General features: G+C 40.8%; 1 long non-coding RNA gene across 1 annotated transcript in view; it reads right to left on the bottom strand.

The window, feature by feature from the left end:
- Positions 1-5,236: 5,236 nt before the first annotated feature.
- Positions 5,237-10,297, bottom strand: part of LOC112481245 — a 23,191-nt gene continuing 18,130 nt past the window's right edge. The window contains exons 5-7 of the long non-coding RNA XR_003046852.1: positions 7,488-7,617; positions 7,119-7,216; positions 5,237-5,282 (exon numbers count right to left, since the gene is read on the bottom strand). This is a non-coding gene — a long non-coding RNA (uncharacterized LOC112481245). The remainder of the gene's footprint in view (positions 5,283-7,118; positions 7,217-7,487; positions 7,618-10,297) is intronic.

The following is a 10,297-nucleotide window of genomic DNA, read 5'->3' as shown; positions in this document are numbered from 1 at the left end:
AGTTTCTCAAGACAGTATGACTTTGTCATTTATTTCCTGATTTAAAAAACAGCCTTTGGCCCATGATACTCAAAACCCTACTCAGCTGTGATTTGGCCACACCTGGCAGACAGCAAACTAAAACCGGGTACGTCTCACATTAAATGGTGGCAGCTACTTATTTATAAACACGAGATTGTCATAGGTAATAGAAGGCCTTCTTGGCAATCAGATTCATATAAAAATGGTTTATATTCAACATGACCTCATAAAGAGTAAATTGGTTGATAAAAAAGGAAACAAAACTTAGATAAAGCTAGATGATGTTATATATGGAATATTAACCAAGAAAATTTCTTTGCTGGCAAATAAAGATTTTAAACTCAGTAACTAGTAACTTTTGTCATTAATTAAAAAAAATGTGCTAAGACAGTAAGGCTTATGGGGAGGAAAAATGTTGATTATTTCAAGATTTCAAAGTACATCGAATTACCATAAAGTTGCTTTTCTACTACTCGATCACAAGTACATGCTGTTTGCTGAGCTATGTCTCTCATTTCCTTGCCAGAAACTGCTACCTCACTAGTTAAATTTATTAGTCAGTGGTTTAATTAATACCCTCATGCAATCAATGAATATATACATGAATTTTAATATGTATAATTCAATACACATATATTATAAAATATTTTATCTATATATATTAAAAATAAGTGGGTAAACTATAATATTTTAAGTGACAAGGAAGAGCAATATTGATTATTTAATCAATATATATTAAAAATTATAGAATAAAACATATATTTTAAGTGACAACTATTGGAATTACTGGATAGAAAGAACAGGATAGCTCAACTTCTCTGAGTACACCTTGTTTAGCAGATTCAACTTTCAGACCATGTAAAATCAAATTAAAACACAATCGATCTCTAAAACTGCAAAATAAAATGAAACCAATAAACTTACATGCAGATCAGGTTAGTGGCAATGACCGCACAGGGACTAACAATTCCAAGTTATTTCAATTCCAATAATTTGACTAAAAAAGCTGTAAAAATGTTAAACTATTTTCAATAGTCATGGTGATGACTACTGGTAACGTTCTTGGTGATGGCGTTGGTAATGTTATCCAAGACTGTTGTGTATATATTACAGACAACACAAATAACATATTTAACCTGCGATATGTTAATATTATCACTTCTAGTATCTTCAAGAACCAGGATTTAACGATATAAAACTATACAGTTTATAAAATATATATAACCTAGCTTTGTTAAATAAAAGGGCCAAGAAACAATGGCAACCCTGTAAGCAAAGATGACCCCTAACACGCAAAGGAAGCAGAACTTAAAACTGGAACAATTTAAGCATGAATTAAAATAATAACTTCAAAATAAAATAAAATAACTTCAATGCTGCCTACCGAAAGATGCTAGTGAACACCTGAGTAAATAATTGTATTGCTTAAAATAATTGTATCTGTTAAAACTGAATACAGGTTTTACGCGAAGCTGCTAAAGAATGGTCATACTTTAGTATTCATGTACTGTGAAGATAAATTTATATTAGGATGCCATGTAGCAAGGGTTTTCGGTCATTTAATTTTTTTATAAATTTCAGTAGATACATTTATACGAAAACTTTATGGAAAAAAATTAAGATCTAGAAGATTAACTTTAAAAACCTTTGAGTAAATCTGACCTGCTCTTTACCACGCGTGAAGTGAACTAACTTCCTGGGTTCTGCAGGACGCATGGAATGAGCCTTCCCTCGCTGCCTGGCCCCTCTCCAGCTCCCCGGCACTTCTCTCTGCCTCCTTATAACTCCGGAGTGCAAATTATTTACAGCTGTAGACATCCTGTAACACGGAAAACAATGACCAGGTTTCAAATTTAAGGGAGGAAAGCAATCCAATTCCTTTATCTTGGCATTGTTTTTCTAGTTAGGAAGAGACAACTTCCAAGAATGAAAATATCATATGTTGCTTTGGAAGACGTTCTTAGAGCTAATGATACAGTTTGAGTGCATGCTGATAATGATGCGACCCTTTTCTTCACCTTGTAATTTTTCTTTTAGATTCCACCTTCCACGGTCTATGCCTCAGGAATGAAAACTGTAACATTTATTTGCCCATTTACCTCCTCACCAGAAAGCTTTAAGTCCCTTTTCTGGACTCATCCCAGTTTGGTCTATCTTTTTTAAATATATTTTTCATCTCCTTTATCTTTTTTCTTCCAGAACGTTTTGTTAAACCACAGAGTTTCCTGGGAATGTGTACCAGCTCTCTCTGAAAGAGAAACGTTGATCCCATTCGTTTAATTAGTCTGTTTGGAATGATCCAGACGAATCTAGCTATGTTCAGTGTTAACATTACTTCTTTCCTTGAACTAGACAAATTATTTCTAAATCTCAATTCCCAAATAAACAAAAAATTAACATTCTGGTTTTTTAAATCATTTATCAAGAGATAGTCTAGCTCAATGAATAATAAACAACTTGTTAAATAGTTCCCCTTATTTTACAAAATTAAGAACAAATTACCCAGTTTCTTAGCAGTCCAGATTTTGCCCAAGCCTGTAAAACATAAAGCAAATGGAAAGTTGGCCATAATGCTTACAAAACAAGCCAAGCCAGACAGTTTGGGTCAAAAAGCAACGTTTTTTTACCCAGCGCTTAAATATTAGAAGTTATTCACAGCTGCAGATAATTTGTACGCTACAAGTTCTAAGAATATGGTGCTGAGTATAGCTTTGTCCTAATTATCTGGTTTGGCTGCCTAAGCTGACCAGCTTTACAGGCTGATTTCCAACTTTCCATTTCACCTTGTGCTGGCAACAAGAAAGACTTCAGTAAATAAATCCATTCGAGTGAATAAATCTTCATTCTGTTGAATGGTACTAGGTTGTGTACAAGGCTCTGGAGGGCTGTGACTTTGATAGCTGAGCCAAGGTGCTCAAGTTTGGGGTCGAGAACTCTTGGATCTTTGGCTGATGTCATGGGAGAAGAATTTGATTCTGCTCCTCATTACGTTTGATTGTGTACCTAGTCACATTAATCTCTAACCTTGGAAACGTGAAGAACTGAAACAATAAAAATCAAAACAATTGCATGGTAAAACGGTAATTCGAAAGCATTACAAAACAGGAGACATCGATTTACCTTAAGTGGCTGTGACCAGACATTTAAGAACTAAGCATCTTGAGAATTCTCACTTCCAAGTGATATGCGTGTGTGTTTATATTTCATAGTAACAACTCACATGTGTAGAAATGTAAATTTTTCTGTTTTCTTATGAGTAAATTCAACTTTCAGGTGACCTGAATTTTGACCCCTACTTCCACTGATGGCAGAAAGCTCTGATTTTCCCCAGTTCAAGGTAACTCAGTCACGTCCACGTTGGAAATTGAGACCTTGTCGGTAGATATCCAGATGGATCCATGGCCACCTGTCTGCCTAACTCCAAAGCTCTTCATCCCCTGACACCACCTCATTCTGTAAAGCAAGTGACCCCTCACCTCATTTTACAAACTCACCCCGTGTGACACAAGCATTAAAATGTGTATTCAAGGTTCCTCCAAGGCTCCTTCCCCTTTCTTTTCATAGGCGTTACCTGGGTCCCACGGAGCGAGAGGTAAACAGAAGCGTGTGATTGTCATTCATCCTGAGTTGGAGATGTGGGCCGTCTTAGTCACTGCTATCTTGTGTCTTACTACATCCTGGTACTTGCAGGTGTTTGGAAGCAGTATCTGCCACGGGTGTCACCAGTCTCTTACGGCAATTAATCTTGACTTGTCACACATTCTACACTTTCTCATTCTGGCGCAGGGGTCTTCTGAGGACTTCCTCTCCCATGACAGGCTTGGGAATCATGTAGTACATTGAATTCTAAGAGGCTATCGTCAGGCCCATGTGCCTACACACCATCCCTCAGCCACTGATCATTTAAATAGATTTTATGTTTTGCCCCTTGCAATCTGGAAGGCCAGGCACGAAAGCCCTAATCTGTGAATCTCCCAAATCTGTCACTACCCCACTGAGAGGATTCTTGTCATCTGCCAGCATTTATACAAACCAAGGCCCCTCAGAAACATTTTTTCTAACCTAGAAACTAAAACGTTTTTCTTTCATGATAAAGCAATAAGTATTTTACAATATCAAAGATTTCTCCTTTGAATAGCACAAAAAATTATCAGATTTGTAAGGGAGCACAAAAGACCCCAAATTGCCAAAGCCATCCTGAGAAAAAAGAATGAGGCTGGAGGCATCACTCTGCCCAACTTCAAATTATACTATAAAGCAACAGTAATCGAAATGGCATAGTATTAGCAGAAAAACAGACACATGGAACAGTGGAACAGAATCGAGAGTCCAGAAATAAATCCATATTTATATGGGCAAATAATTTTTGACATAAACGCCAAAAATATACAGTGGAGAAAGGAAAGCCTCTTTAATAAGTGGTGCTGGGAAAACTGGAAAGCCATCTGCAAAAGAATGAAACTAGATTGTTGTCTATCACCACACACTAAAATTAATTCAAAATGGATTAAGGACCTGCATATAAGACCTGAAACAATAAAATGCATAGAAGAAAACATAGGAACTAAACTCAAGGACCTTGGGCTTAAAGAGGATTTTATGAATTTGACCTCAAAGGCAAGGGAAGTAAGAGCAAAAATAAATAAATGGTACTACATCAAACTGAAAAGCGTCTGTTCAGCAAAAGAAACCGTCAACAAGGTAAAGAGACAACCATCCGAATGGGAAAATCTATTTGCAAGCAACACCTCTGATAAGAGCCTAATATCCAAAATATTCAAAGAACTCATACGACACAACAACAACAACAACAAAAAACATTCCAATCAAAAAATCGGCAGAGGACCTGAACAGACACTTCTCCCTAGAGGACATACAAATGGCCAACAAATATATGCAAAGATTCTGAACATCGCTGGCTATCAGGGAAATGCAAATCAAAACCAAAAAGAGATACCATCTCACACCTGTTAGAATAGCTATAATCAACAGGACAAGTCATAACAAATGTTGGAGAGGATGTGGAGAAATAGGAACCCTTACACGCTGCTGGTGGGACTGAAAATTGGTATAGCCACTATGAAAAACAGCATGGAGTTTCCTCAAAAAACTAATAAGTGATCGACCATGTGATCCAGCAATCCTTCTACCGGGTATTTACCCCAAAGACTTGAAAACTCATATCCAAAAAGACATTTGTACACCGATGTTCATAGCAGCATTATTCACAGTGGCCAGGATATGGAAGCAACCAAAGTGTCCTACAATAGATGATTGGATAAAGAAGCTGTGGTACATTTACACAATAGAATATTACTCAGCCATAAGAAGAGATGAAACACTGCCATTTATAACAACATGGATGGACCCTGAAATAATCATACTAAGTGAAATAAGCCAAACAGAAAAGGTTGAAAATCACTTGATATCACATATGTAAGATAGAAACCAAAAAGCAACAAATGAACAGGACAAACAAACAGAGACTCATGGACACGGACAATGTACTAGTGGTTACCAGAAGGGAGGGGGGAGGGAGAAAATAAAAAAATGAAATGTTTTTTAAAAATTATGTATATATAGTATGAAAAAAAAATAAACTGGCATTAAAAAATAAAATTTAAAAAAAGATTTCTCCTTCGGTAGTGTAAAATTCTACACTCAGTATTCTGATCTTGGCTATCAATTTTTAAAACTTAGCTTTTAAGAATCACAGAGAATCCTGTCTGCTTTCTACAAAGCTTAGATCTTATGAATCGAAATGCATTCAGCTTTCCAATGTCATTACAACTTTGCCTTTGAGAAAAACTTTGCAAAATTACATAAGCTTCTTTATAAAAGAAGTTATTAGCCATCCCTTTAAGAACAACATACAATGAAAGGAACCACTTTTGATTAAATAGTGAGGGGTGGGAATTGAAGCAAAGGAATTATCAGAAACCTTCCAGGATTCAGGGAAAGAATATGATCCAGCTCAGTTTTGTGACAGGTTGAGTCACCAGCCCCAACCCTCTGTTCCCTGATAACAGCGTGCATCACGACCCTGCCCTGGCTTCGTGGAGACGGAGGACACTTCCCCGAGTTACCGGTAATGGCTTTGCCATACAAGCTCCTTCACTCAGTGGAATATGGGAAGAAGGAGCACGATGCCACTTCTAAGCATCGGTCTTCAGGAGCACCAAGTACTTCTTCTTGTGCATCTGTCATTGCTACACAAAGGGCTTTCCCCTGGTAGCTGCTGCATCTGTGGCCTGGGCCCCGGAATGATGAGCCACGATCATAACTGAGCCCGACCCCCAGAGGGGATCTAGGCACAGCCAGACCTGCATTCTATTCCTGAAGAAACCACGGCAAAGCCTAACCAAGACCAGCTGACCTCCAGCCGACCCACAAATGCATAAGAAATGAACACTTACTGCTGTACGCTGAGATGCTGTGGTGTTTGTCAGGCAGCAGTAGCTGACTGATACTGTTTCAAATGGAGAAATATGGGTATTATTTTCCTTTTACTGTGTCAACTAGTAGAGATTTAAAACCAAAAGAAATTGAGGAAATCGTGATTTTTAATAAAAGGCTTCTTCCCTTTTAGAGAAATCATCAGTCTCTTAGAGAAATAATCAGACAGCGTCTCAAAGGGTATTCAGAGGCACCACTACAGTCAGCGGGCCAAATCTGCCATTAAATCCAGAAATGCTCTTTTTAAAATTCCAGGCAAGGGTCCCATGGCCTCTGCGTCCAACCTCCTCGTCTCAGCTACCACCCTTTGCCACCTGGACTGATGCAATCGCCTCTGGACCCACCCACCTCCCAGCAACCACTCCTGTCACTACCTGGCCCGCTCTAGTCTGTGCTTCAGAGTCATATGCTCAATGCAATTACGACCATGTTGCTCCACAGTTTAAAGTCCTTCAAAGTTTTCCCATTTGCTTTAAGAGAGAGACCCAACTGTCTAACACGCCCTACAATGCATTTACCTTTCCAGCCTCGGTTCTTGAACTCGGCCAAGCTTCACGCAGACCAGCCATTACCAGCCATTAACAATTACCGTTGGTCCCCAGGACAGAACTTGTCTCTCCCTCACTCACATCCTCACTTACCGCCAGCCGTGGTCTTCTAGCCTCTTGGCCAGTGAGTTCTGCAACTCTCCATCCTGAGAGTCTGCCTTCCAGTACCGACTCCTTCGCCTGGGTTCCTACTGAAAATAGCGTGAGACAAAAGTTAGGGCACCTGGGAATATTCCAGGAGCAAATGTAGGAGCAGAGAGAGTGAGAGGCATAAAATGGAAAACAAGTGTGCTAGGAACTAAATTGTGTCCCTCCAAAATTCGTGTTGAAGCCCTAACCCCCCACATGATAACATCTGGAGATAAAGTCTTCGGGAGGTGATTAGATTTAGATGAGGGCATGAAGGCAGGGCCCTTATGAAGGGACTAGTGTCTTTATGAGAAGAGACACCAGGGAACTCACTTCCTCTCTCTTGTTCCGCCCGTGAGGACACAGTGAGAAGGGAGCCAGCCATCTGCGAGCCGGGAAGAGGTTCTCACTGGGAACCTCATCAGCAAGCACCTTTATAGTGGACTTCCCGGTCTCCAGAACTCTGAAAAATAAATTCTTGTTTAAGCCACCCAGTATTTTATTATGGTAGCCGGCGTCGACAATAGAAGGCGCTGACAAAATTTTAATTACTGAAAATCTGGTAGGTTTTTAATAATAATGTTTATCAATATTTTTTTTTCTTTGTAGTTAAAGATTTTTATGTCTTGTTTAAGAAATCCTATCCTGCCATGCAGAGATATTATCTATTGACTAAATGATTTTTAGTGTGGCTTTTTATATGCCTACCTGTAGTCCACCCAGAATTTTTTTACGATGTGACGTGGGAGTCCAATTTCATTTTTCCCATATGGGTATTCGACTCACTCTGGTGTGAGCCTCCACAAATTCATTTACACACGACTCCACGGTAATCTAGTTAATAATGTAAGCCCCGCCAGGTTGCTCTGTTGCTTAAAAACCTTCAACGGTTCCCCACTGTTTATCAAATAAATAAAGTCCAAGCTCCTTGGTATTTTATGTGAAGTTGATTATAGTGACAACTCCACATTCTTCCAATTCCTCTGCTCTAAGCACAAGAAATTACTTAACTCCCCAAATACATGACATTCTCAGTGAATTTACGGTAACCTTGCCATGATACAGATTCTGTGCAGTTAAAGAGAAAAAATAAACAGCTAATTTATGGGCTAATTTTCACAGGACTGGGGTATAAAACCAAAAACTCAGTAGGAGAACTTCAGACAAAAATTTTTACCCGCAGAGATAAAAGTTTCAAGATTGTATTTTTCTCAAGGCCAGAGAAGAAGACGCTGGGCCATCGCCAGTCCTGAAGCATACCATCACTGTCCTCAGAAATTCAGTGACGAGGGACTCGGCCATTCCTTTGTGTGATCCCAGTGTGGTTTGCATTAGAAAAGAAGTGTATCGCATTGAGTAACAAACTGTTTAAGATTCCTCTCTGAGAAAAAGTTAATAAATCTTCCAACAGCCCTTTGAAATTTCTTTTTATTAGAATAGGATTCCCAGCTGAAAACACTTAAAGTGTTTTTTTAGTAATCTCCAAATGTTTTATCTCCTCTTCAGGTGATAAATTGCATTCAGACAGTTAAAGTAAAGGTAACGCTAAGAATCCAGAAATTATGCAAAATTTGATTCCTTTGAAAGAAGCTCTTAATATGGTAGTGACATATTGAGTGACTGGTTTCCAAGCGTACATCTGGAGTCTATTTCTAAGGATTAGGACAAGATGTCATACATTATATATATTTTTTAAATTTGCTATAAGTTAGTAAAAACATTGAAGATTTACTCTCTGCTATGTTAGATAACTTACACGACTGTAAACAATATAATTGAATGGATGACAGAAATACAGATGAATTGTTTTGGCACCATAAGGAAACCCAATAAGTGGCGCCCTTCATCCCCACCTGAGTTCTGAACATACTAAAAATGAGGCTGGGAATAAGGCCTTCGGAGGACAAACCATCATCTTTATCTTCCACAAACGTAAGTTGTAGGAGGCAGCACCCGGTAGGCGGTGAAATGAGCTCCCTGATCTGCAGACTTAGTCCTAGTCGCAGAAGCAGCTAGAAGGCCGCGTGTCTTCCTACAAGGACCGGGCCCCCTAAGCGGACGACACGGTCCACGGCGCAGAGGATGTGGGTTGCCTGCGGCCCGGCTGGCGCCCAAGAGAGGAGCAGAGGACCTGATGAAGCAGGTTTCTCTTCTCAAACGTCTCGCCACTGCGGTACCACCACCCCCATCTCGTGGGGAGCGACGGAGAAGGTCACCGAAGAGAAATCTCGCCTCCTAAGAGAGGGGAAGGACAGGTCGATCCCAACAGCGAAGGACAGGTCTATCCCAACAGGGAAGGACAGGTCGATCCCAACATTGCTCAGCCGTTCATTCTCTTAGCTCACTGGGCCAACCCCATGGCCCACAGCGTTGTATATTCTTCTAGAGGAAGGAAAACAAACGCCAATCCGGATGTCCCGTGTCACCTTTGTCTGACTGCATCCTGATGCCACTGACCACTCCCTTGGACAGACTCCTGAGTCGAGCGCTGGCTGCAGCTGTGCAGATCCGATCACTGCAAACGGTGGCAACAGCAGCGGCGTGTCCACGCTCACAGAACGACACTGTGGGCGTCTCGTCTCTGCTGCGCCTTCTCCGGGGCCTTCACCGGGGCCACTTGGCAGCTGGGGGTAACCGGTGGGGAGCCAGCCATCCAAAGCGTCTTTGCGCACTCGTCTGGTGAACGTCACTAAGGGGCTGTCGGATGGGACCTCAGCTGGTGCCGCTGGTCAGGGCGCTACGCTGCCATTCCAGGGGGCCTGAGCTTCGTCAGAGCCTGGAGACCTCGGTGCAGCTGGATGTCTTAGACAGTAACTCCAGGCTTGAGACAGGAGGCCCGAGATGACCGGACGAAGCCGTAGGGCTCCTCCTGACGCAGTCCCCGGATTGAGGCACGTCACTTCTGCTGCATTCTATTCTTCACAAGCGGGTCGCTGGAAACGTCCAGATTCGGGAGGAAGGGACAATCCCCAACTCTCATGAGAGGAATATCAAACTGTTTCCAGACACGTAAAACTTCCACAATCCAAAACCTGTGATGTTGATTCTGTCTCATAAGGACCCGAAATCAGTCAGAAGATTATGTTAACCCTGGACACGCCCACCACCCAGACTGGACCTTACCTTTCTGCTCCATTTCCACC

Source organism: Pteropus alecto, unplaced genomic scaffold (assembly GCF_000325575.1).
Source record: "Pteropus alecto unplaced genomic scaffold, ASM32557v1 scaffold14, whole genome shotgun sequence".
NCBI classification, from domain to species: domain Eukaryota; kingdom Metazoa; phylum Chordata; class Mammalia; order Chiroptera; family Pteropodidae; genus Pteropus; species Pteropus alecto.
The sequence above is the reverse complement of the archived record's forward strand: the minus strand, read 5'-3'. Positions and strand labels throughout refer to the sequence as shown.